Genomic DNA, 26,596 nt, shown 5'->3' on the forward strand with positions numbered 1-26,596 from the left:
TCCCTCCGTGTGTACCTGTTCCCATAATGATATAAGGCGGTTCGCCATATGTTCTAAGGCATGCTGCTGCATTACCGGCTCGTAATCTCTCATGGTGCTCCAAATATCTGATAATACATAAATGGGTTGCCGCATCCATTGGGATGCCTGTACAGCAATAATGTCTTTTTCTTCCGTTCCCAAAGCCGAACGAGTAAACAACCTTTTACCCTCAGCTAAGGGAACCGGACGTGTCGGAGTGGTGGCAGCTGCTACTGGCGTAATACTCGTGGAGGAGGAGGGCAGGACAGAAGGGGAAGTCATTGACCCGGATGGCAGCTGTGTTGTCCCAGCTGCTGCGGCAGTTAACAGTGCTGGTAACATAGTAATCACCTCTGACACGGATGTGGACAGTCGGGAGAGTTCTGTCAAAGGAGGGGAACTGGGGGGAGCCGGAGGGGCTGAAGCCCCCGAGGTTGCAGCCGTAGCAGGGGCCAAGACTCCGGCCACCTCCGGGTACAGCCGTTGAGGCACATAAGGAGGTGGTGGCCGTGTATCTAGTAAGTCTTCTATCTCATCTTCAGCATTGGGTCGTGTCACATAGCTCTTATCTACCTTCAATCGGAATTCACGGTTCATACAGTCTATTCCCTTTTCTGCTCGAGACCTATCATAAGCTATGGCCTTCTGAGTCACATTCTGTCCTGCCTTAGCCCTGGATTGCTTCTCCTCCCTTATCCGCCGCTGCTTGGATTCTTTTAGCCACGAACCCAGGGCATCAAACATAGCCTGGCGGCTACGCCTGGAGAACAGTTGTTCCTGTAAGAAAGCAATCTTTTTCTCATCAAACGAGCCAGTCTTCGGCCATTGCAATTCTTTGTTACTTTTAGTATACTTATGCCACAGAGTACAAAACAATAAAGGGGTAATTCCATGCTTCACATACATATAGTGGCTAGGACTGCCTTCCGGCGGGGCAGGCTGACTCTCAGCCAGCCGAGAGTCACCTGTCCGACAGCAACAGCTGAAACAATTCAACTTACTAAGACAAGGCATGGTGATTAGTTCAATACAGACACAAATGACATAAACCACAACCAAAAAAGTTACAACATTTTCCACCTCCTCAGTGAGCCAGTCCCACACTAATCCGTAATATTTCCAACAATAGACATCCCTGACTACACCATGGATCCTCTCACTGCCTTCCTGGTTCACCACTGAGGCCTGTCCCGGGGAGGTCTGTGCCTCACCGAGGATATGTCTCGCGGCTACCCAGCTCGGGTCGTGAGTCTCCCAGGTGCAATCGGGCTATATTCCGCGCGCGGTTAATCGAATCAGAAAAAAGGGCCCATCAAATCGTACCAACGGTACATGTACTTTCAAATCAATGCCCGGCCATATCATTCGGGCTTCAAACCAACAGTGGCACCGCTCTCCAGCGCCTGCCTCAAAATCAATGCACCGCCCTAGAGCCTGTGCTTCAAATACAACTACACGCTCCACCTCGCGTGCTTCAAAATCAAACGGGCACTGCTTATAGTCAGTGCTTCAAATCAAAATTCTACTCACCGGGTGCACCCTGGTACGAATGTCCGTTTTTTGCTGCCAACTCCTCTCGACCAACACAGTCCGTTTCTTGGGTTGAGCCCGTAGGACCCCGGTGAAGGGTGACTAGCAGCAGAGGGCATCCCACTCGAGCGCGCGGAGCGAAACCCACGAGCTTGTTCTCCGCCCACCCGGCCAAGATGCCCTCGAACCTACCACCCGATTACGTGGGAGGTCAGGCCCTATCACGGGGTCCCTTCGTGGTCGCCAACTGTTGTATCCAAAATTTCATCTCAAGGGCCACACTTACCAGTGGCCCGCAATGTAAGTCAAATAATGAGCAGTTGGCAACGTAGAAGGTTCAAGCGTTTATTGGCCAGACAGAAAACTCTACATAGAGGAGCCTCATCGATCCTCACCCAGGAGGGGCGCCGAGGAAGACTGCTGGCTCCTTGACAAACTCACACTTTTATACATTACGGCGCAACATACAAAGCCTTACAAGTGGAAAAGTACCAGCCCGTCCAGGCGCTCCTAATGAGCTCATCCTATATCTAGTTTCAGCGATACAAAAAAGGCTACTATCTATAAGAAATAGAAGGTCGGCCGGGTGACTCCCTTCTCGTCCCAGGTTCAGAAGGAATTTTGCTTGGTACTCCCTTTTAGCAGATGTGACCTTGCTTCTTGGTCGTAAATACAATTCAGCCTGTCTTCTAAACTGGTGCATGCTAAAACAGGAAAATATGGGCTCAGGGAACCACGTGATCGTAGTCCTTACACGTCAAGAGAGTTCAGGGCCAAGATGGCCGCGGTCCTGTTTTCGGCCCTTTCCGTCGTACTAACTTGGAAGAAACGAAAAGGGGCCTTATTACGGAACCGAATCAAATAGGCTACTTTTAGATACGCTATGCTAATCATATATTTTAATTTGGATCCTACAACACCACTGACCAAGCTCCTCCATTCAATGGAGTCATTTTTATATGCACAAAGATGATATATGACGGATGGGGATGGAAGTTTTTAGGGGCCACCTCACAGAGCACTCACCTTCAGTGCAAAGTTTTCTTTTAAATATCCTAAGATTAGTACACCATTGAATGGTTCCACAGTCAACTTCACCAATAGGCCTGAGGTGATGGGGACTCCACAAGCCTCTTCCATAGTAGCTTCCAATCTGGGTATCTACTTAGATTTGGATTTCTCCCTTCAACATCACATGTCCAAAGTGTTTAGTTCATGTTAATGTGAACTAAAACTACTGAAGAATTTGCCCTGTATTGACACAGATTATCATACTCCAGTTTTTTGGGCCCCACGCAATACAATTTTGTCTTGTTTATCGCAACTCTTGCTATCTGGGTCTTCTGCCTGAATTCAAGAGATGACTTAACTGATGCAGAATACTGCAGTACAGCTTATTATGGCTCTTATCTGCCATTACCACATTTCACCTATTTTGGAACACTTGCACTGGCACTTCCTTGAAATCTTGGGTAACTATCCACCAGGCTATTCAAGGAATATTGTGGCCTCTAATTTTCAGTTCCATCATCCTAAGTGCACTTTATGCTCTACCGGCCAGCTTCTTTTGGGCATTCTGAAAACTGGTAACATTTGTTTACAGGGCCTTCTTAGTACTGGCAGCTAGGAAATGGATTAAACTTCCAGTACTTCTTCGCTCATTCACATAATTCCTTGTTTTTTCTATGACACAGAAGACTTTGCTTTTTAACTAATCTTATTGAACTTGTTTAATTTGTTTGTTAGATTATGTCTTGTGCATTTTCTACAGCACCAAGAAACTTTGGTAAAAGTGTTTTTAAAAAAACAAATAACAAGTAACATAACTGAATGGGCTTAATCACAACATAAATAAAACTGCCTCCTTACTGGGAACCTAGCACACTATTGCGTCTCTCTCAGGGTAGCGAAGCAGAGCAGTTCTAGGGCTTGCAGTCCCAAATCACTGGCATGCAACAAGTTTATTGTCCAGTCAGCGGCTTTTATCATAAAAAGAAAAACTTTTTTTATATATATATTGTACACACACACACACAAATACTATGCATTAAATGGCAAATATTTACATTTAGGTAAATGAAAATACCTTTGGTGATACCCTCATTTCACAATATACCCCTAGTGGGTCTTGAACCCATAGTCACTTACGGAGTTTGCCAGGGCGACACCACATTAAGAACAATAACCTCCTGTCATAACCCAACCTTGCTCACCATTAAACTCAATAGAAACAATATTACCAATCGTAAGCCTTCATTATAATGCTAAACTATTAATTGTTCAATATTCATGTCAATAAAGCATTTGAATTCAAAACAACATGTGTACCTAGGTATTTTTTTCAGCATCGACAGGCCACAAGATGTTCCGATTCATTAGGAGCATCTGCACTCCAAGACCCAAGTACAAAAGCTACCACTCTGCAAGTGTTTAAAACTAAAGAAACCCTCTCCCAGAGGAATTCCTATAGCTCCATGGGAAACATGAGATCTATTTTCAAAAAATACTTTTGTGGCTGTTACACACTTTACAGCCCCCTTCCCCCAACACTTGTGAACGACGTTGGTGGTGCCCCTGAGAAACTAGGACAGTTTTCAGCCCAGAGCATTGTGGGGTGTTTCAGGCCCTGGTCTAAGCATTGTGCTCTAAATCTCCTTTGCAATAGCTGCACTGCCACCATTTCCTTGGTTTCTGGTTGCCACAGTCCCACCCAGGGGGCACCACAGCCTGTCTGGTGGTTGGGGGTGTTCAGGGTGCCCACTCCCATGGTGCCTTGCCAGCTTCCTGCACTGCAGCACCATTTCTTGGTGCTGTGCAGGACCCGGCTCCAGCAGTGTTTCTGACAGCAATGACAGAGGAATCTAGTGGGTCCCTCGCCCATGCTGGCCATTGGTGGAATGCTCAAGGAAGGGTGCACTTGCATCCCAGACAAAGGCATGAGGGACAGGTGAGCATCCTGCAGGCTTTTCACTGAAGGCTTCTCCTTGCTGGTGCCATTCTGCTACTGTAAGGGTGCATCTTGCTTAGCCCCTCCACCAACCAACCAGCAAAACACCCTCCTAGCCACAATTCCTAGGCCTCGGAGCCTCCTGGCCTCTTGAAGGGCACCCAGGGATCAGTGGAGTCCAAGACCTTTCCCCAACTGGTCCTCTGAAGGCATAAGGGGTGAGTGCCACTGGTCCTGGAGAGACCCATCCTAGTCCTGGGTATCAGCTGAAGTCAAAGTCCTTGGTAAATCTTTTCAGGACATTAGGTGGCTCCTCCTTCAAGCTGGGCAGTCTTTCACTGTTGTTGCCTCCCAAGTCCAGGCTGTTCTCAACTGTCGCTTCCTTGTGCAGGGTGTTTAAGTGGGGGGTGGAAGATTTCAGGGGCAAGGCACCCCTGCCAGTCCTATTATGCCACTTCATCCTTCTACCCCTGTCGCAACCATCCTGCACATTATTCTGGAAGAATCCAAGATGGTGACTTCAAGTTTTCTCTGGTAAGGGCTCCTCAGAAGGTCTCAGCTCCACCAAGCTGACACCACCGCCCCATCCCTTCCCACCAAAAATTCATATGCGAACCCCTTCTGTATTAGCTCCTGATATCTGGTCTCCTTCCTTTGTTCTAGTTGGCTAGGGCTGTCCCAGCCCATGTGCTGTGTGAAAAGCTAATTGTCAGATGCAGATTTCCTCCTCACCCCTTCTTTTCCCAGGAACTGAGTCAATCACTGTTAATTCCTCCTTTTGTGCGGGAGGCCTTTGTTCCCTGTACTGGTGAGAAGTTTGATTAACTTGGCCCAGTAGGGAGATACAAAGGCCTGGGATCAGATTATGAGCTGATCCAGAGAAATATGACAAATCCTGAAGTCCCATAATATGTGGATGGGGGTTTATTGGGACTGCGAATTCAAACTGGGCATATATGTTTTACCACTTTTTGGTACCTTGATGGAGACAGTAGGCCTTAGTGTAGTGAAACTGTACTTTAGGGCAGATTTTACCTATATGTCTTACACAGTTAAAGCTCTACAGATCTACACTATGAATTCACATTCATAATGCTTACCTCAGGTTAGTACCAACCTTTGCAGAGTTTCTTCTACCACAGGCTACCTGTGCACAGATACTGGGATGCACACAACTGTTGTCTCACACGTGCAGTACACCAGAAGTATATTATATTTTGGCTTACATAGCTATGAAAAGTGTTAGATGTGCTGAATTTCCCTACCAGCAGAAAAACTAAACAGCACATGGTGACTGTTAAAGCCACTCATCTAGAGGTTTCGCCGTTTGTGAACTCCAAAGTTTTGCGAAGTTCCTGATTTTTTTCCTTTGGTAAAATTGCAATTTCCAGGATTTCACTGTCCTTGGAAAATTATTTTAGCGGCATAGCAAAACAATTTTCTTGCTTCTAAAATTCATTCAAGCCAAAGACTACCAGCACAAGCCGATTTAATCTACCTGCATATAAAAAAGTATGTTTTATATATAGGGCTCCCTGATTTTTGGTATTTGATTTTTTTTTACACTTTTGCTAATTTTATCGGTATTTATCCATATTTATTTTGGGTTTTGTGAACAAATGAAGCTGAAACTAGTATATTTCGACATTTATTTAACCAATAAATAGGCACTCAGGCCTGAATGCCTGACAGGTTTCAGTGATATAAACACACTCAGATGATAAAATATGCACGTATAAGAAAACATGAAAATGTTAGTATCAAGGTTGTGCATATCTACTGCTGTTTAAGGCTCTTTACTAAAATTCCTTTATTTTTTTCAACCCCCTTACCTTTCAATCCGCACAGCTCTTGGTCTAGCAGCCATGATTGACAGCATTTAAAATCACTCAAAAAACAACCCAATTTCTGTATTTATCACCAATTAAAAATAAATACAGACAGAAAAAAATAGTTGTCTGTCTGCATTATCTGTAAAAAGCGGTAAACACAGAAAACATGGAGTCCTATTTATAGAGCACTACGGGGCATATCAACAAGGGCTTTATCTCTGCTTTTTTGGCTTTAAACGCCAAAAAACCAGAGATAAAACTAGCACCCTATCAACAACAGGGTGCTAACATGCAAATTTGCATGTTAGCACCCTTTTACTCTACGCTTCCCCTTGCATCTCTAATGAGATGCAAAGGGGGCGTTCCAGAGTAAAATAATAGGAGAAATGTCGCTAAGCGACATTTCTCCTATTATCAAGAATATCGCTAACCCTGTTAGAGACAAAAAAAGCAGCGCTAATCGCGGTTAATGCTGCTTTTTTACGTCTCGTATTTTTCTGACTTAGCCATGATATCCTATGGAAGGAGGATATCATGGCTAAGTTTGCCTGTCCCTATCAACAAGGTAACGTGAGATTATCGCTGGCTTTCCAGCGATAATCTCACGTTAGCCTGTGAGCGTGAGGATTTTTACCGCTATTGAGATAAGCGCTGCTAATAGCACGCTATCTCAGCGATAAAAACCCACGCTAGCCGGCGATAATTATCCTCACGCTAAGAGCGCTGAGCGATAATTATCGCCGGTTGTTGTTGATATGCCCCTACATACCAAGGGGCATATCAACAAGGGCTTTATAAAACTAGCACCCTATCAACAACAGGGTGCTAACATGCAAATTGGCATGTTAGCACCCTTTTACTCTACGCTTCCCCTTGCATCTCTAATGAGATGCAAAGGAGGCGTTCCAGAGTAAAATAATAGGAGAAATGTCGCTAAGCGACATTTCTCCTATTATCAAGAATATCGCTAACCCTGTTAGAGACAAAAAAAGCAGCGCTAACCTCGGTTAACGCTGCTTTTTTACGTCTGGTATTTTTCTGACTTAGCCATGATATCCTGTGGAAGGAGGATATCATGGCTAAATTTGTCTGTCCCTATCAACAATCTAACGTGAGATTATCGCTGGGTTTCCAGCGATAATCTCACGTTAGCCACTTAGCGTGAGGATTTTTATTGCTATTGAGATAAGCGTTGCTAATAGCACGCTATCTCAGCGATAAAAATCCACGCTAGCCGGCGATAATTATCCTAGCGCTAAGTGCGCTTAGCGATAATTATCGCCGGTTGTTGTTGATATGCCCCCATATTTCTTCTGCTTCTGTGTGCTTTAAATAAGAGATATTGCTGTTCTCCAATTTATGATGATCCACTTATCAACTTCACAGGCAAACAAATCATAAGTAGGATAGCGAAAGGTAAGACAGAGGGAGCGCCGGGCCCCAACGGAATCCCCCCCATTCTGTACAAACAAAACCCCGAATACTGGGCAGCGGCGCTAGCCCCACTCTACAAACAGATAATTGAAACCAAAATAATTCCTGACTCATGGAAAGGCTCAATAATAGCCCCAATTCACAAGAAAGGCAACATAAATGATCCGAAAAATTACAGATTGGTTGCCTTAATCGATAATGAGGCTAAATATTACACAGGCCTGCTATTAGAGGAGCTTACAGAATGGGCGAATGAAAATGCCATGATTGCCATTTCCCAGACAGGATTTCGGAAACACATGGGAACAACGACAAACATCCTGGCTTTATCACTTCTAATAGACGCTGTAAAACTTGCCAACCTGCCTCTTTTCGTATGTTTTATCGATTTTACTTCAGCTTTCGATAATATCAACAGAAAGCTATTATGGGAGAAGCTGGCCAACAGGAAAATACCATCAACCCTACTAGCACAATTGATGCTATTACATACGGATACGTGGATACAAATTAAGCTGGGAGCAGGCGACTGTCTGTCAAGGAAAATACGGATGACTAAGGGCCTCAAACAAGGGTGTGTGCTAGCTCCAATCCTTTTTAACATCTTCATGTCAGACCTTTCACAGAAGCTAGACGAAAGTAACGCACATGCTCCAAATTTAGGAGGACTCAACCTCTCGAACTTGATGTATGCAGACGACATCGTGCTTATTAGCCGCGCGCCGATAGGGCTACAGCGTCTAATCGAAACAACATTTAATTATTCGGCTACGAATGGTCTCAGTATTAATCTCTCAAAAACAAAAGCCATGAGAATAAACGCAAAGACAACTTCACCCAAGTTTTGCTGGCAAATAGGAGGCCTAACACTTGAAACTGTGGAGGTATACAAATATCTGGGCGTAATCATTGACAGAAAAGGGTCATTCCAACCACAGAAAGAAGCAACACAAAGGAGAGGAACCACAATAGCGGTCGCACTGAGGAATCTCAAAAGGAAAGCTGCTGGTCGAAGCTTTACACCACTATTACAAGTGATTAAAGCAAAATTAATACCGGCCATTACTTATGGGAGCGAATGCCTCCGAGGGAGGGACGCGCAGATACTGGAAAACATAACAGCAAGGGCAATGCAAATGATATTCAATCTGCCTAATTATACCTCGCAGGCACAAATAAGGCCTAAGGAATCAAAGAGTAGAAAGAATGGGCGCTTATGCCAAAAGCTGGCACAAAATACAGGGAGCCGAAGTCTCAAGCTTGAATTACCATCTCTGGAAGGAGCTATAAAGAAAAAATAAGTGCGCAGCTGCAAATCATCTAAAGCACTCAATAGACTCCTTGAAATTACAAGAAGCCTGGAAGAGCATTGGTTCCCATAACATCTTTAAACGACTAGTAAATAAATCTGTAAAGATAATTTCGCTAGTGGAAGACAAAGCAACACTAGCTAACAGGACTCACGGCTGGATTGTCATCCAAATTTACACGAGCAGCACCTGCCAAAGCTATCAAGGAGTTGGTTATACACGGATTACAAAGGAGAAGTTCACACGACTGAGGCTGGGGATTCTTCCATCTCAATACCACCTTCCCCCGTGGAAACGACCCCAAACGACAACAAATTGTCGGCTATGCGGGGACCCAAACGAAGATATCCTTCACCTAATATGAATTTGTAAAGGACTGGCAAAGGAGTGTAGACTTCATTTAAAACCAGCACTAAAGAAACTGGGAATAGGAACATGCCGGCAGGCGGTCAAAGCACGCTTTGACGGGAAAAACAAACAACTAGTAAGTCATCTCGTCAAATTTATGGAAAAAGCGAAAAAAAGCAGAATGCCAGAAGTGAGAGTCCGGACGAAGTAAACCGATTAAACACTTGAGCCCAACTGCCCAACTTGGCAAAGTAAAAGATCAACACCCTCTATGTAAAAGCCTCGTAAGAAATGGCGGCGTTGCTCAAAACTGCCCCAAGAACCTGCAGGTGTGAAAATTTTATTATAGACACTTTGAGCATATAACGTTTCATTGATATCTGTTTCTTGGACAGTGCCAAAGACTCTTATTTATTTTTTATCTTTTAGAATGCACTTTTTTAACCTTGTGAAATTTCGCTCGATGTTTTCTTTTCCTTTTTTAGTGGAATTTTTAACAAACTTATTATAAAAACTGTATTTTAAGGTTGTTTATACGTATTATATGTAGCTGATTGCAATGGTTTTAATTAACTGAGCAATAATAGAATTACTTACTTATCAACATCACAAGGATAGAAGACTGAGTCAGCCATTCTTGGATTTAAACACATGAGCACAGGTTCACTGCAATTGGCAGTAGTGGATATTCAGCTCACTGAACCACCCTTAGCCCCGCTCGTTGAACCCTCACTGTCGGGTAACTATCTGTCAGTCAATATTCTGTTCTAAAAAATGTATGCAGAACCGTACAGTGGCTTTTAATATTTACTAAACCCATTTTGTGATTTAGTAAAGCCATTCCATATGCAAAGTGGATTTACCAACTCATTCTGAATCATAAATATGAAGTGGCCTGTGAATGCAACTGCGATTACAAACTGTTAATAAGTTACATACTCCTCAAAGAAGGTGGTACTCCATTCACAAATGGGGCACTTTCTCTTTTGGGCAGCTTCCTCTTTGGGAATTGTGTTTAATGTCCCCAGGGAAGCGGAGAGTGGACCAGGGATCACTACCTGCTCCTCTCAATCTCCAAATGGGAATCCTTTTTACTTTTTTAAGTAGCACCAGTACCTTTAAGGTACACCAACTGCTTTAAAAAAAATCCCTTTTGGTCTTCTCATCCTTCCAGGCCACCAACCCTGTGTTGTTGCTAATCACGGGGGCGCTTATAGCAGCCTGTCTATCAGCAGGTCATTCTGTGACCTCCTGTGACCGTGGTTTTGGCAACATGACCTATTAGTACATATGTTGCATCACTAAATCAGTCACAACTTGTGACTGTGGCTTGTTTCTTTCTGCATTGTGACCCATACATTTAGTATAGCCACATCTTTTAATCTGCCACAGAGTGCATGCATTGGTGGACCATGCAGATCAGCACCTGCAGCATGTGTTGCAACTGTTCAAGCTAGGTCACTTCACACAGGTGAGGCAGCCACCAGGGCCGGACTGGTCATAGCAGGCACCGGGCGTTTCCTTGGTGGGCCGCTAGGGTGGGGGCCGGTTTTGGCCCCTTGGGGGCCGTTTTTGTAACCGGGGGTCAGCAATATCGCCCCCCTGTAACAAAATCACAAACTGCTCGGCTGCACTCCTCCTCACCCCAGGGGGGCCACAGAGCAGTGTGCCAGAGACGGTTTCTATTCCCAGTCCGGCCCTGGCAGCCACTGTGAGTGAAGCAAGCTAACCTTTCCACAGAGTCTGGACTCAGGAAGAGGAACACCAGCCCTTTGTTCTTCCTTTTTGGGTGTTTTCAGATACACTCAGCTGCAGCTACTCTCATTGTTTTGGGAAATAGGACATTTTAGTGTGCCCTTTTATTTTTAGAGGAGCGTTAATGTTAGCAGACTAGTGGAGGAATACTGGCATCTACACATGAAAAGTCATCTCCCCCCACTAACACACTGGACTGTCTAACCCTTGATTACCTACAAGAAAAATGTAGGTAATATCTCCTGAAATAAAACCACATCTCTCGGGTTCTTTCCTCTTAAAACAAAAGGAAAAGGCACATACAAATGTTACCAGGCTCAGACCGACAAGTTGAAGACAGGGACCCTTGATTACCTACAAGAAAAAAACAGAAAATGATAAGCTGAATTTTTGTTTTACTTTTCACAAGTGGCAACTAGGTTACATTTTACAAAGTTGTCTAGTCTATTTTAAAAACTGCTATTTTCACACTTATGCCAAAAGGAAATTCTGCTCACATATTTTGTGATGATTCACTCTGTCATTCACAAGTATGAACATTGCCAATCAATTTGGTTCTTCTGTGGTGAAAGATTTTGAATATATAAAGTTACAACACAAACAATTACAATGAATGCTTTTACAACGCAGATTTTGCATCGCAACTACCATTACATCGCGTAATTTTACAACGCATGCTATTACAACCATTACAACGCATTCCATTACAATGCATACCGTTGCAACGCATAATACTTTTAGGGGAACAGTAGGGCAAGTGTTGGATAGTGTAGGGGTAAAAATTACTATTCCCACTCCAGTGATTGCAATGGTAGTGTAAGTGTTGGATAGTGTTGGGGTAACAATTACTATTCCCACTCCAGTGAGTGCATCAGTATGGAAAGTGTTGGATAGTGTAGGGGTAAAAATTACTATTCCCATGTACCCCATAACCCATATCCACCCTAAAACTAAAAAATCTCCATTACTTAACTTCTACTGTGTTGTAATGGCATGCGTTGTAATGGCATGCATTGTAGTGACATGTGTTGTAATGGCATGCGTTGTAATGGCATACAATGTAAAGGCAGTTGCGTTGTAACAGTTGCATTGTAAAGGTAGTGCGTTGTAATGACTGCGTTGTAATGGATGTTTCCCAAAGATTTTATTCCAAGCTTCAAGAACAACACAGACAACAGAACCTTCCCTGACACAACGAACATTCAGAGGACACATGTATGAAGCAGGACAACATTCTGTCACACAGAACAGGACAACACAGGTAGCTAAGACCCTTAAGAGGAAGTGAGCGGAATTAAAGAACCTAAGCATACGTAAACATACACGTACAATACTCCTTGAAGAAACAGCCACATCCCTTATGTAATTTTTGGTTGTATGGCACAACCACGCTTTCCTTTCCCGGGTGTTCCTTAACAACGCGGGCGGAACAACAAATGCGTCTGAACCACGCATTCCATTTGCGACACAAGTTGTTACAATGACTTGCCTTAGGGGGGCACTGGACTTTGGAATAGTGTAATTTACTATTCCAACTCCAGGCCCCACATCAGTAGGGAAAGCGTTGTAAATGGAATGCGTGGGTCAGAGGCATTTGTTGTTACGTCCGCGCTGCAAAGGCAACGTTGAAGAAATTCAAAACTCCTTCTCAGGGTTAAACTAACAAAAAAATAAGTTGGCACAGAAACTGAAATATAAAAGAACATCTTTATTAAACTCAAAATGAGTGTGACTACGTCACCCAGAAGCCGCAGCAACTGAATGAGGCAGTCCAAAGAGAGCAGAACACTGGGGCCTTATATATGTGAGGGTTACATACTCAGCATAAAAGAAAGGGGCAGTCCTGGCTCATGCAAGCATGCAAAATGCCAATATGGACATACAAGATCTGCCAAATATTAGCCAATAGGAAAACATTCAAAACAAGGCATCATGTAACCAGAACGTCCCCCTTGAGTCGTGTTTTTGCCCAACCCCATAAGTCAATCAATGACAGCACCTATAGGTCAATCAGTAACGGGAGGACATGTTTGTGTGCTTCAAACGACAACTTGCAAAATAGGATAATGCGGAGAAAGAATACTGAAGGCCAACAAATAGTTGGGACAAGGATTAGTCAGTATAGGCATGGATTTAGTCAGTCTGGCTAGTTCCTGGAATTGGACAAGGAAGGGAAGGTTATTTGACACGTGGCAGTACAAAAGGGCAAAAACACTCGGTTTACCAAGCTGCCTGAGTGAGGGCAACAAAATGGCGACAGAATACAGAATGGAGTTAAAACTGAATTACCTCAGACCCTCCTTTTGCCATTACTCAGGCAAATCCTAATTCATTGCTAGGTGAGCATTTTCCATTCTACACATTTCATTTAAGCAGGTATATGTAAGGATGTCAACAGGGATACAAAGAGAACAAAGCATCGAGTCATAATTAACATTCAGATAGCAGAAGAAAGTAATGATCATTATTACAAACAGGATTATCATTTTTTTTCACAACCCTAGGCAAAAGCAAATCCTAAAATTATTTAGCGAACCTTTTCAGGGCTCTTATGCATTTCAGTGACTATTGTATACTCAGGTGAAACAGTGGCGATCCTTATCAATGCTCTCAGGTGAAATGGGGATACTCTTCAACAGAGGATAGACCCAGAATAATACTCTAAAACAATGCCAGCAAAACAATAAGAATCAGTCTCCTAACACCCATTCTATGCAATTGCACGGGAACCGCTTGTGCAACCATAACTATGCCAAAGTCCGTTCTAGGCCTCTCTGGTAGGCTTCTATCGTCCATCAAATCTGCTTCTGTTGTTTTCTTCCGCATTGGGCCTCTTCATTCAGGCCTTCCATGAAAATAGTGCTTCTCAGTATCCGTTTGGAGTGTCCTCCTGGCAAACACTCACAGCTTACTCGAAAGTCTCAATGTCTCAAGGCAGTGCACCAATATATTTCCTCTGCGGCAGGCACTACAGATATTGAGCTCTTCGTTGGTCATGGGCACAGATCATCTCGTGCAGACCCAAGTACTATTAATCGGAAAGAGCAACAGACTTTCACACTCAGCAACACTTTCAGGCTCCAACCCTCGCTATTCAGTGTCAGAGGATGTTTGGGCTGCTCTATTCATTTAATTTTCCTTTCATCATGTAGTGCCTTAGATCCTCAGGTGCACTGCCCTTCCGTTGGAGCAAAGAAAAGAGGGGGGGTGGCCAAAACTCAGGCCAAGGGGCTCAAGGGACTGCACACTGTCAGAGGTTACCAGCACATGACAGGTAGAAAACTGAAGCCTCAAACCAGCTCTGCCATCAACAACAGGGATCCTTCTCTTTCGCTCTTTTACACTGAAACTCTGGTTTTGTGATGTCCAACGCCGTCTGATGGAGCAAGTACGATGCTTTGGAGATACCATTGATGGCGCGCTGGCGATCGCTGTCCAGCCTTGCTACTTTCTGGGTGCTGGGACTGTAGGGCCAAGACGTCCGTCTTTCATCTGTAGCTGTCACTGATGGGAATTAGGCTTAAATCAGTGTTCTGCAGGTTATCATGACTTAATTCCCGCAGAATCTAGTGACGTAGGAAATGTGACACAGTTGCTAGTTTCCCTCAGTTTAGTATAAAAACAGTTCATTGTATTTAACAATGGGACTGCAAGCAGGTGGCCTACAATCTGCAAGGGAGTGACCATACGCCATAGGACAACTCTGGTCTAGAATACACTGTCATTCCCAAAGGCAGTACTTCTAGTCTCTTCAATTTGGGTACCCTTCATTATCCTCTGCCATCTGAGGGTAGATAATTACATGGGAATTCTATCACATGGTGGCATTGCCTAATGGGGTAAACATTTATTTATGTATTTATTTTTTCAATGATTACGTCTAGGTGTTCCTAAATTCCTTATCTAGAACACCTCAAAAGAGAAATCACATGATACAGATTATCAGGGACATGTAGATACCTCCCTTTAATAACTGCATCAGGTGCACTATGCAATACACAGGCTAATAATCAAATGTGGAAACAAAAGACAAGAACTAGAGAGTCCTGGTATTTCCATGATTTAGAACACATCTGATCCCACCGAAAATTAAAGAAGCAGGAACAAAAGGGTAAAAAACCGAATTAAAATAGTCATTGAAAATTTGTCATGTTCAAAAAAATTAATGTAAGGTATCTCCTATTGAGGTGGAAAACTTGTCTTACTATAGTATTGGGTCAGTTAACCAGTCCATCACTACCCTGACAGTCAGACTGGAAAACATCGAAGTAGGCCTAAAGAAAATTCTTAAAAACCAGTCTGGTCATACAAAAAGGTAATTATACATAATATGGGGGTCCCTGGTACATTACTACAGTCTGGAAATGTGAACCTGAACAATACACCAATAATAATAAAAGTGCTGACTGGTGAAAGGAATTCGAAAAAGAGAAATGGGACTAGGACAAAGCTAAAATCCCCAATAACTAGGCACAATGCAACATCAATCAGGGGAGAAGCGGCAAAAGAAAAATCTATAGGAAGAACGGAAAATTACTCGGGTGATAGTCAAGTTTGTGACACAATACCAAGAGTATGGGTGATACACAAAAGTCAAAATAGTACACAAATTGTAACTCTACCGCTGGCCCCTACACCATATACGGTAATCTCAGCTAATGTTCCAGTTCCTCACAACACCATGTCATGTACTTTATGCACTATGAACCTGCAGCCCAAAACCCAATATTCGGGCCTGCTTAATTTGTCAGGCTTAAAATGAAAATTACACTTTTTTACTTTCCTAACCCTCCGTTTGACAGCTGGTCACCAGTTAGTGGTGACCGGCTGTCACATATAACTTACTGTGTCGCTTCTGACACACAGGACCAGCAGGAACAATTCATAGAAGGACAAAATGCAAAAACATGGAAAACACACAAACATTTTGTTTTGTTTTCAAAGAAGTCATACAAAAAAAAATCATCTTGTTTCAACCTACTGCTGATACTTCACATAACACACCAAATATCAATTGTAACCAACCATCTTAAATTAAGGCAACTACATGGACAGTATTTTCAAAAGCAAAAATATGAATGTATCACCCCCTTTGAGGCCCTGCTTTGAGCGAGGCCGTGCAGGAATGCACTTCTCGACCTTGCACAGTCCTCCAGGAGCTAAGAATAACACCTCAGGAGAACTTTCTGGGCTGCTATCCAGCCTCTGCTAGCATTCCTGGTCCCCGCCACTTTTCAAGGTTCATATAGTGTGCAAGCATTAATGTCTTCTTGTCAGAGAAGCTTTTCCAAGCAATGCTTTCTCCATCTGTTTACACTCACTCCTAACTCCCACCTTACTGACCTCAAGGTCAAAATCTGCCTCGCATTCTGCGCTCCTCAGCCCTGTCTCTCTCCTCACCCTGAAGCTTGTCACAGACAAAAAAAACTTCCTAACTCTTCCTAACCTGCAATAATTAACCCTTTTTAAAAACACATGTTATATATATTACTTCTTTTAGGGGCTACAATTTATTTCTATTCTTAAATTATTAAAACATTTACTGTGAATAACTCACAGAACATAATAACATAACATACTAGCTTTAGAACAAATGTTTGTTACTACCCTATGCAACGGTACTTAGTTCATCAACCGTAAAAGGATGAACGTCACAGTAGGTCTAGCTAGAGTTAGAACCTTCAATCTTGATATTAAACCCAAACCTCTGCACTGGGCACATTGGCTCACTGAGACATTAAAAGCAACCCCAAATGGGAACAACCTGCAAATTTGTATTATACCTAAATATATGCATTTACTGAAGCCTAAGGCACTTTAAAGCTATTGTAAAGGGCAAGAATGCTGTTAAATATTCTATTTTACCCAATTTCGACTTTGATATTTGGGGCACTTAAAAATAAATATCATATAATTGTGCTACATATTAATCATCCTCAGAATGTTCTTTACAGATTGCAGATATTGGACATTAGACATATCTCTTGCAAATCCTTTAGAAAAATGAGTTTTTTTAAGCCTGCGCCAAGTGAAATTCCATATACAAATGTCCTCATTATGCAGTACAACACAACTTAAATTAAATTATAATGCTAGGAGGTCACAGTATGAGTATTAAGCTTTATAAATAATAAAAAAATGAATTTAGAAGCACTTATTTTTAATTATTATTTTTCATAATTATTAATTATTTTTGATAAACCAAATCATTTTTGATAATTTCACATATAAAAGCAAGCTGCATCCCTTGCCTATCATTTTAGATGCATTCATTTATAAGCCTAAGCACAGAAGCCTAACTTAAAACATGCCAATTTTTTTTTTCTTCGTCACTTTTTTTTTTTTAACAGAACAATTATTTTAACATTAGAACCAAAAATATTCTTATAAAAATGCTTAAAGAGAGGAAACCCTTAATTGAAATGTCTTCCTGTAATACAAAATAATGAACCTTAGTTTTGGAACCTTTTTAAAACAACATTTTGAAATGCAAAGTTTCACCCGTGTTCAACCGAGGGCGAAGTCCTGGCTGAGTAAACATTCCTGTGTATTAGAGCTGCTTGCTTAGCGACAATAAAAGCTTGTCTCTCAGTGTTGTAACATGAGCACGGTGGCAGTCTTCTTCAAACTAAGACATATCAATGCGTGTTGTGTTTGAGTTCAGCAAAAATTTACTTCAGCTGAAGTGTTTGCCTTTAATATCTAATACAATGTATGTAAGTAAAAAATACTATAAGTTTATTTTTCTACAAAACACACAATTTCGTTTTTGAGGCCATTGTATTCCTAGTGAATGTAAATTTTAGTTTTATTTTTTTAAGCATTTAACAGTTTGTACATGTGCATAATTGCTTACTCTATAAATTATATAGCAACATATAGCTATTTAGCATATCACATGTTTCATTTCTGGATTTTTATTTAATTTCTACTTAATATTAATTAACTGACATTTTGCTTAACAGACTGAAAACATCAAGAAAAACCACAAACACACATTGAGCTCACTTCAGACATAAACAGAAAGGGATCAAACACTCAGGACACATATATTTAACCCACAGAAACACACATTTAACCCACAGATCAACACTTAGGACAGAAACAAAGGACAGCCCACAGACTGTACTTAAACCAAACCATTTGTAAATACTAGTTGCAAGTCATATTTACAAGAAACGCTTCTTAATAGTGTTCCAAAAGACTGCAAAAAAAACCAGCTGCTATATGTCCAAGAAGCCAAAATACACTCCATTCATAAGATTGCGCAGAACAAAGGATCCTTGTATGTATTATGTCCATATTTTAATTCCCTGTGGATACAGAATCACCAAGGAAGGAATATGTTTTTATACCTAAACCTATTTAGGTGTTCCCTCATGGGAGCCGGCTAATTTAATTCACATCTCACTATGGTACCTTCAAAAACAAAAAAGCAACACATTCTTCGATGTGAGCTTGAAACAGGCATGCCAAAAAAATACTGCAGAATATGCAAGTATTTATAATCAAAGTAGTGCTTAAGGTACTCTCCGTACGTTGCACCGTTCAAATTTTATACAAAGTAGAGAAAAATCTCCTCATGACCTGCCTACACAAATTGCAATTTGCATATCAATCCAATACAAATCCAAAAGTTGGCCAACACAAATTCATAACGACTCTTACCAATAAAAAGGTTGTCTAAATTCTAACTGCCAAGTTCTGAATGACCTAACGGTCTTTTTTTAGAATACTCATGCCAAAAAAAAAGTTCTCAGTCAGGAGTGATATCATGTGGAGGATCAAAATCAGGAAGATCAGAAATATACTGGGCTGCAGAGACAAAGAATCCCCAGAATCTCTGTGCACAGAGTACCTCCTTAGTAGAGTCCTGTCCTGTCCTCCTCAGTAGATTTCAGTCTCCTGACAAGATCGCTCCCTCAGATAGCCACTCCTGATGAGCCTCAGAGAGGGCACCAATTGAAGAAATTCAAAACTCCTTCTCAGGGTTAAACTAACAAAAAAAGAAGTTGGCACAGAAACTGAAATATAAAAGAACATCTTTATTAAACTCAAAATGAGTTCCTACAATGGACATCAGTGCTATAAACTTCGGCTGTGGCTAGAGTGAGAGCGGGCTCCTTGATATCACCAACGTATCCAGTGGAACGGGGGACGAGGCAAGGCTGCCCGCTCTCCCCATTATTGTTCGCCTTGGCGGTGGAGCCCCTCGCGGCTAAGATTCAAACAGGTCAACACTACGGGGGGCTGGGTAGCAGGGATGGTCGGCACCATATCTCGCTTTATGATGATGACTTATTATTATTTCTCGAAGACGCCGATGGAGCACTGGCAGGAGCGGAGAGTTTACTCTCCGTTTTTGGAGATGTTAAGGGCCTGAGGGTTAATTGGTCTAAGACATGCCTATTCCCGGTGAGACGAGGAGAACCTAGACCGGCCACGACACGTGCGGTGCGATGGGAACCTAACTGCCTGAACTACCTAGGCGTCCACATCTATCACACAATGGCGGGCACGCTGGAAGGGAATGTGGGCCGCAGTGTGAGAGCGCTGAGAGGGAGCATGGCCTTTTGGGCCACCCTTCCGTTGTCCGTGACAGGCCGCATATCCCTTTTGAAAATGGTTGCTCTACCTCGGTTACTATACTATTTTAGGACGTTGCCGGTGTGGATCCCCAGCTCCACATTTAGATTACTGAAATCGATGGTGGTATCTTTTCTTTGGGGCGCGGGTAGGCGTAGAGTAGCGCAGGCAACGCTTATACGACCCAAGGTAGAAGGCGGACTGGCGGTCCCAGACTTTGAACTATACTATATAGCGGCTCAATTGCAGATTTACACCCAAAATGTAGCGCGAGTATTCCGAGGTCCGGAAGCCGGGAGGGAGAGGGGAACGCCGCGCCACGTCCTTTCCTACATCGCGTTGCAGCAGAAACTGGAGCCTAGGAACCTCCTCACAGAGGAGATGACTTTCAAACTTTGATGGAATCGGTCTAAGCGCAGGGCGGGAGTGTTACATCCGTATGCGCCGGGGATACCACTAGGGATGTTGACGGCATTACCGCACGGCGGAGATTGGTCACCATTACAGCTCTCGGAAGAAGCGGGACTGCAGGTGGTGGGGGATCTGTATGAAGACGGGATTCTGCTACCATTCCACACTCTCCAGGAGAAATTTGATTTGCCAAGGGGGAGCTTCTTGTTGCACGCAGCGCTGACACGAGCGATACAGGCACACTGGAGGGAGGGGCAGATGGAGCCAAAGGTGTCGATGGCCTGCCAGTACACCATGATGGCGGCAGGGACCTTCAAAGCGGTCAAGTGCCTCTACTCTAGAATGCTCCTTGAGAACCTGCCGCCTCTGGCGGAATTGAAGGGGAAATGGGAAACTGATCTAGGTAAAGATATCCCTGAGGCAGCCTGGGCTCAGATCGTGCGACGGGCCTGGAAGAGCACGAGGAATGCAAGGTTTCAGCTAATACACTTTTATGTCCTCCACAGAGCGTATTTGACACCTGGGAGAATACAGAAATACTTTAAGGTCCAAGAGGCGGCATGTCCCAGATGTACGAGAGTGGGGGTGGAACTGGAGCATATGTTGTGGTCTTGCCCAGCGATGGGTCTTTACTGGAAGGAGGTGGGGGATACCCTGAATGAGGTGACAGAGAGGCGGCTGATGTTTGATATGGCCGTTAGTATACTGCACTGGTTCCCCCACACGCCCAAGAATAAGATTACGAGTAAGTTCATAGATATGGGACTTATATTAGCAAAGCGAGAAATTACGAAACGTTGGAATGCGACAGTGGGTCCCACCAGTAAAAGATGGAAGGGTGAATTTCTCAAATGGGCCACCAGTGAGGGCGCACTGCGCTATCAGATGGCGCGCAGGCGTAACGATGATAAGGCGCTAGAGGCGGCGGCTGCATGGGAGGCGCTAGTACAGGCACTACAAGATTATGAGCCACAGGATGATAGCGAAGGGCAGGCCTTGGATGGGGAGATAGCCCCGGAACAAGCAGGGATCATCACACAGCTTAGCACATAGTTATTTCTCGGCATGTGGGATGCATGATGACAGAGACGGATACCTGCGTTGCTGGTGGGGACTGAGGGAGGGGAAGGGACTTAATATTTTTCATGGTGGTTGGAGGTAGGTTTTAGTTGGGGAGATTTTTGGTTTATTTGACGCACAGCTCTGGAACGACTTATATATCCTTGTACTATGCACTGTGTAATTGGTGGGGGGTTGTTGATTGCTCCTCAGGGATTATGCTGATAAATATTGTGTGCGGATATGTGGATGTTTGTATAAAAACTCAATAAAGTGCGTTTTAAAAAAAAAACTTTTACTCAAAATGAGTGTGACTACGTCACCCAGAAGCCGCAGCAACTGAATGAGGCAGTCCAAAGAGAGCAGAACACTGGGGCCTTATATATGTGAGGGTTACAAAATGCCAATATGGACATACAAGATCTGCCAAATATTAGCCAATAGGAAAACATTCAAAACAAGGCATCATGTAACCAGAACGTCCCCCTTGAGTCGTGTTTTTGCCCAACCCCATAAGTCAATCAATGGCAGCACCTATAGGTCAATCAGTAACGGCAGGACATGTTTGTGTGCTTCAAAGTACAACTTGCAAAATAGGATAATGCGGAGAAAGAATACTGAAGGCCAACAAATAATTGGGACAAGGATTAGTCAGTATAGGCAGGGATTTAGTCAGTCTGGCTAGTTCCTGGAATTGGCTTCACAACAAGGAAGGGAAGGTTATTTGACAGGTGGCAGTACAAAGGGCAAAAACACTCGGTTTACCAAGCTGTCTGAGTGAGGGCAACAAAATGGCGACAGAATACAGAATGGAGTTAAAACTGAATTACCTCAACGTGTTGTTTGGCAGTTGTGGTATTTGCTGTTTCTCATAATTTTCATGCATTCATTTACTCACATTGAATAATTAACCCTCACTTATGTAGTGTGGTATGCTTCATTGCAGCGTTCCCGATCTAGCACTGGGATGCATCCAAATGTACAACTGTCCTCTGGTAGTACAGTCTCGTACTTATGGGTTCCATAGTGTGGGTGAGGTTATGTCCCAAATGCTGACACGTATGTTCTCCCTTTGTTAAATCATTAGACCTTTATTAAAATTGGGTGTCGGTGGGTCTAAGATATTTTTAGTGGTGCCTCCCTTGTACAAAATTGTAAACAGGGCTGTATAACAGACCCTACATGTTTTGACTATTAACATGTTTTGGTGCTCATGTATTGCCATTATGGGACCAGGTGTGTTCCTCTGGATTATAGGTTTCAGTATCTCGCATTAAATATTGTGAAACAGATCCTAATTTCTATGGCATGTTATGCAAGGGGGACCTCAGTGGCAAGAAAATCCACGTTTGTCCCACTTGGATTTTGTGGTGCCAAACCAACATGCTCAATTCAAGCTACACACTGACTTATCTGACCCACGTCAGGACATGCCCCTGGCTGCTTAGGGCTTTACATCAAACATACAAAAGGCGATGGGCGGAATTCCTTCTTGCAAACCACTGGCAATTACTCTGGGTATCATTCCAACCCATAGTTTTTTACCCATGGTGTTACTATAGACTGAGGTTCACCGTAGGCAAATCAGTACTGACCCTGCTTCTCACTGGAGCAGACAATTCTGAAAGGCCAGAAGAAAACCCAAACAACCCCAGACCGTTTCCAGCCTTGCTAGGTCCCGTCAGTGGGGTATATTTTACATCCTTAGGTTACCTCCTTTGCCACAGAAAGCAAGCAACCAATGTCTTGAAATACTCTTGGTCAGTTAAATTGTAAGATCAAACTCACTAAAGATAATGGGAGAAATTCCGGCAAATGGTGTAAAGCATTGGCCAGCAGTCTGGTTCATCAGTGAGGTATAATGTCCATTCTGTGGCACAAGAAAAGAACCCACATCTGATAATACCCTTTGCTACTTAATGTATAACTTAAATTACAGAAACGGTGAATGGAGAAAGGCTTTTAAATGGCCTAAATCTCAAGGAATCACTCTGGGTAGCATTCCAAACCATCTATTTTTCGACTACTGTGCAACTAGGGTGCAGGTGTGCGCCCTGAATATCAAATCAAATATATCGTTGAGACCGAATGGAAAGGAAATAGACATGTAAGTATTTCTAGCTTTTCTATACTTAACTCCACATATATGTACCTATGTGATACATATGTCTTCATGAGAGGTAGATGTAAATCTATACTCCCAATATGCCCTTCCCTTGGAATATTTTAGCCCTTTGCATTCTGTCCTCAATATTAGTGTGCCATGATAGTGTTGGTGTCCATGTTCAGTATACAAGCTCTAGACTGGGGCCCCCCTTAAGCAGGTCTATACTGATTCTGGTAATCATTTGAACAGTCAATCCCAAAATGCCAGGTGAAGTTCCTCAATGAAGGGAGCATACGCAATCCCATAATAAGCCAAAACTTTAAAGAAAATATATTACAAGTTGCCTTATGTTCTGTTAGCTGCCAAGCACCTGTTCCAGATTGCTAATCCTTGCTAAGTGACCAGTAGGTAATACCATCCTTTTATCTTCTGAGCCAGAGTCAAATATTTCTCCCACCCAAGTATGTGTAGTCATGTTCTAGAGGAATGATACATTTTATATAATTACTCTACTAAACTCATTATAACGCTGATTTTATTATTAAATACATTTATAAATGAAACTGTGATGAATGATTTTTGTAGCATTTTTTTAAGGGAGAATTGAAAATAAATGATTTAATCACACTCAGGCTTGTCTTATGGAAGATGTTACTGAACCTACACAGTGCAAATAGCTTTTAAGCTTTTAGTTGCTGTAAGGACACCTATTTTAAATGCAAAGGGTATCACCTTTTATGTAAAAAGGTCATCAAGCATGGAGTTACCACCATCCCTGATGTAATAGTACAAAGGCTTAAAAATCAGTTCTAAAGTTGCTTACTGAAAGAAACAATTTCCTTTTCTTTGGAAGAGACACCTGGTACCAGTATGTCTTTATTTTTTGGCAATGTGTTCATTGAGGGTGAGGTTGGTGACCAGGGTGAATCCAAGTCACCAAGGTTCATGTCACTGAGCCAGTTTGTACTTTCTTGTTTGTAGTTCTTCAACAAATAACAGGAACTCTGTCTTGGTGGGGGAGAGTTGCAGGTAGGTGATGCATATCCAGATCTGGAAAATAAACAGGTAGGGGGCGATTACAAATTTTCGGCAGAGCGGTGGCGTGGCGGTGAAAACTGCTGCACCACCGCTCAGCCGAAGGTCGCCCCACCTGTCCGCACAATTACAACTAACAAGTAGTCTGGCAGGCAGGCGGCGTGGCAGTCCCATAGTGGTGCCTCTTTTAATGGCAGCAGCAGTGCCTTTGAAAAAGGCACCGCAATGGGACCGCACTATACGGTTCCTGCATGGCATGGACTCGAAAGTCCATGCCATGCAGGAACCTTTGTTCATGCACACAGGGGGGCACATGTTATACCCTCTTGTGTCCTGGCAGAGAGGAAACTCCTATTATGCTTGGTGGAGCGTGGCGGTCCTGCCAAGCATATTACAGCCTCTGGCAGCCGCTCTAATGCCAGGGAATGGTGGTTCCCCTTCTGAGCCGGCGGTCCTCGGGCAGACCAACAGCCCAGGTAGTAATCGGGCAGTCGGACTGCCGGTGCGGCAGTGACTTGATCTGCCACCACCATGGCAGACTTGTAATAGAGGCCGAAGTGTTTGAAACATTGGGTGTCTGAAACCAAGAAAGCTTTTATGAAGAGCTCTATGTCATCCACATGTTGGTGAATCTTTATGCTGTTATCTGTGAGTATCTGTGTGTTACTGATCGAGTTTGTTTCAATCCTAATCCAAATGAGATTAGTTGAAAAAATAATATTTCTAATAATTGAAGCCCGACATGAAACGTGTTCAGATTCATGCATCAGATGGTGGGAATCCAACTAAAAGTAATCCAAAGGTATGAGCCCCTGTTGTCGCTATTAATTTATTTCTAGTTTTGGGGAATCCTATTGGAGAGCTCCTGTCACCAACGCATCATAATGTGCATTTAAAACACTAGCAATCATAATTCTTATATCTTCACATACCTTTTATGAACTGTATGTCACATGCCTCCGGGCAATAAGAATATTATGGAAGATTATTTTTTGATGACTGGAAAATAAAATTCATAAAAAGTTTGAAAAGATGTAGACATATTCTTGCTGGAAATAAGTGACTAGATAGGAATAGCAGGGCATTTTACTATTTTGGTGGAAGACTTTGGCCATATGATTAAATCAAAGGAAAAATTAGCAACTCATATGAAATGCAGAGCTATGTCTAAGATTAGATTGAGGTAAAAAAGCAAAGCAATATATAAGGCTTTAGTGCAATCGTTGCTTTGATTTTCCCACTTCTTGAAAAGTGGAGAGGTTGTGTGTCAAAAAGATACCAATAGCCAGCTATACAGTTGTAAGCAAACCCTAAAAGTAATACCAAAGCAATACTAGAAATGCAGGTCAGGAAAGAACAGGAAATCTACTGTACTGGTGGCCCGAAGCCTAACAAGGGCCATGGGAAAAGTAGGAAGCAGAATGAGCAAAACAAAACTATCCAATAATAGAGAAACTGTTACTTGTATAAGTAAGCAACACAGATTCAAAACCATATTACACATTAAACAAATGTATTAAGCTTTAAAATCTACTAAGGATGTATTAAAACACTGTGAGAAATTTTAAGCCCCACATGGCGAATGAATAAGAGTGCAGTGGGATTGACTACCTAAAAAGACGGAATGCAACTTAGCATCATATTACATGTTGTAAGGCTGTGCTTCTTAGCTTCATCTCTTTTTGTGTTGATTGGTGCTTTCTTTCAGAAAGATGGCTGTATGTGTCTGCTGAAACCTCTGGATTTGGCCCTTCACCACTCTTCATCTTCTATTTTCACAATTCAATGATGTCTTTATTCCCTGGTCAGCAGAAGATATTGGGCCCTTATTACAAGTTGGCCTGATTTAGGTGCGGGGATTTCAGTGACCAGTTTTCTTTTTGTAGTTATCAAAGCTTTTATGCAGAATGGTGGATGGATGTTTCTGCTGCTCATAAGCAATCTACAGCTTCTGTTTTCACAAATATACATTTCTTCTCATGTCAGCTGGTGATTTAGGTATCAGTCAATCAGGATTTATAAATCGCAGCAAATCATCTGATAGGGTATCCAGGTGCTGGCAGGTCCTGGAAGTGTATTCAAACAGCCAGGTCTTGAGGGCCAGTAGGAATTCTGCAATGAGGTGATGGTCCGTAGTTGCATGGAGAGGCTGTTCCAGGTCTTTGCTGCGATGTGGAAGAAGGAGCTTCCTCCACTTCTGCTTCAGTAGATGCTGGGAGCA

This window comes from Triturus cristatus, chromosome 6 (assembly GCF_964204655.1).
Source record: "Triturus cristatus chromosome 6, aTriCri1.1, whole genome shotgun sequence".
NCBI lineage: Eukaryota > Metazoa > Chordata > Amphibia > Caudata > Salamandridae > Triturus > Triturus cristatus.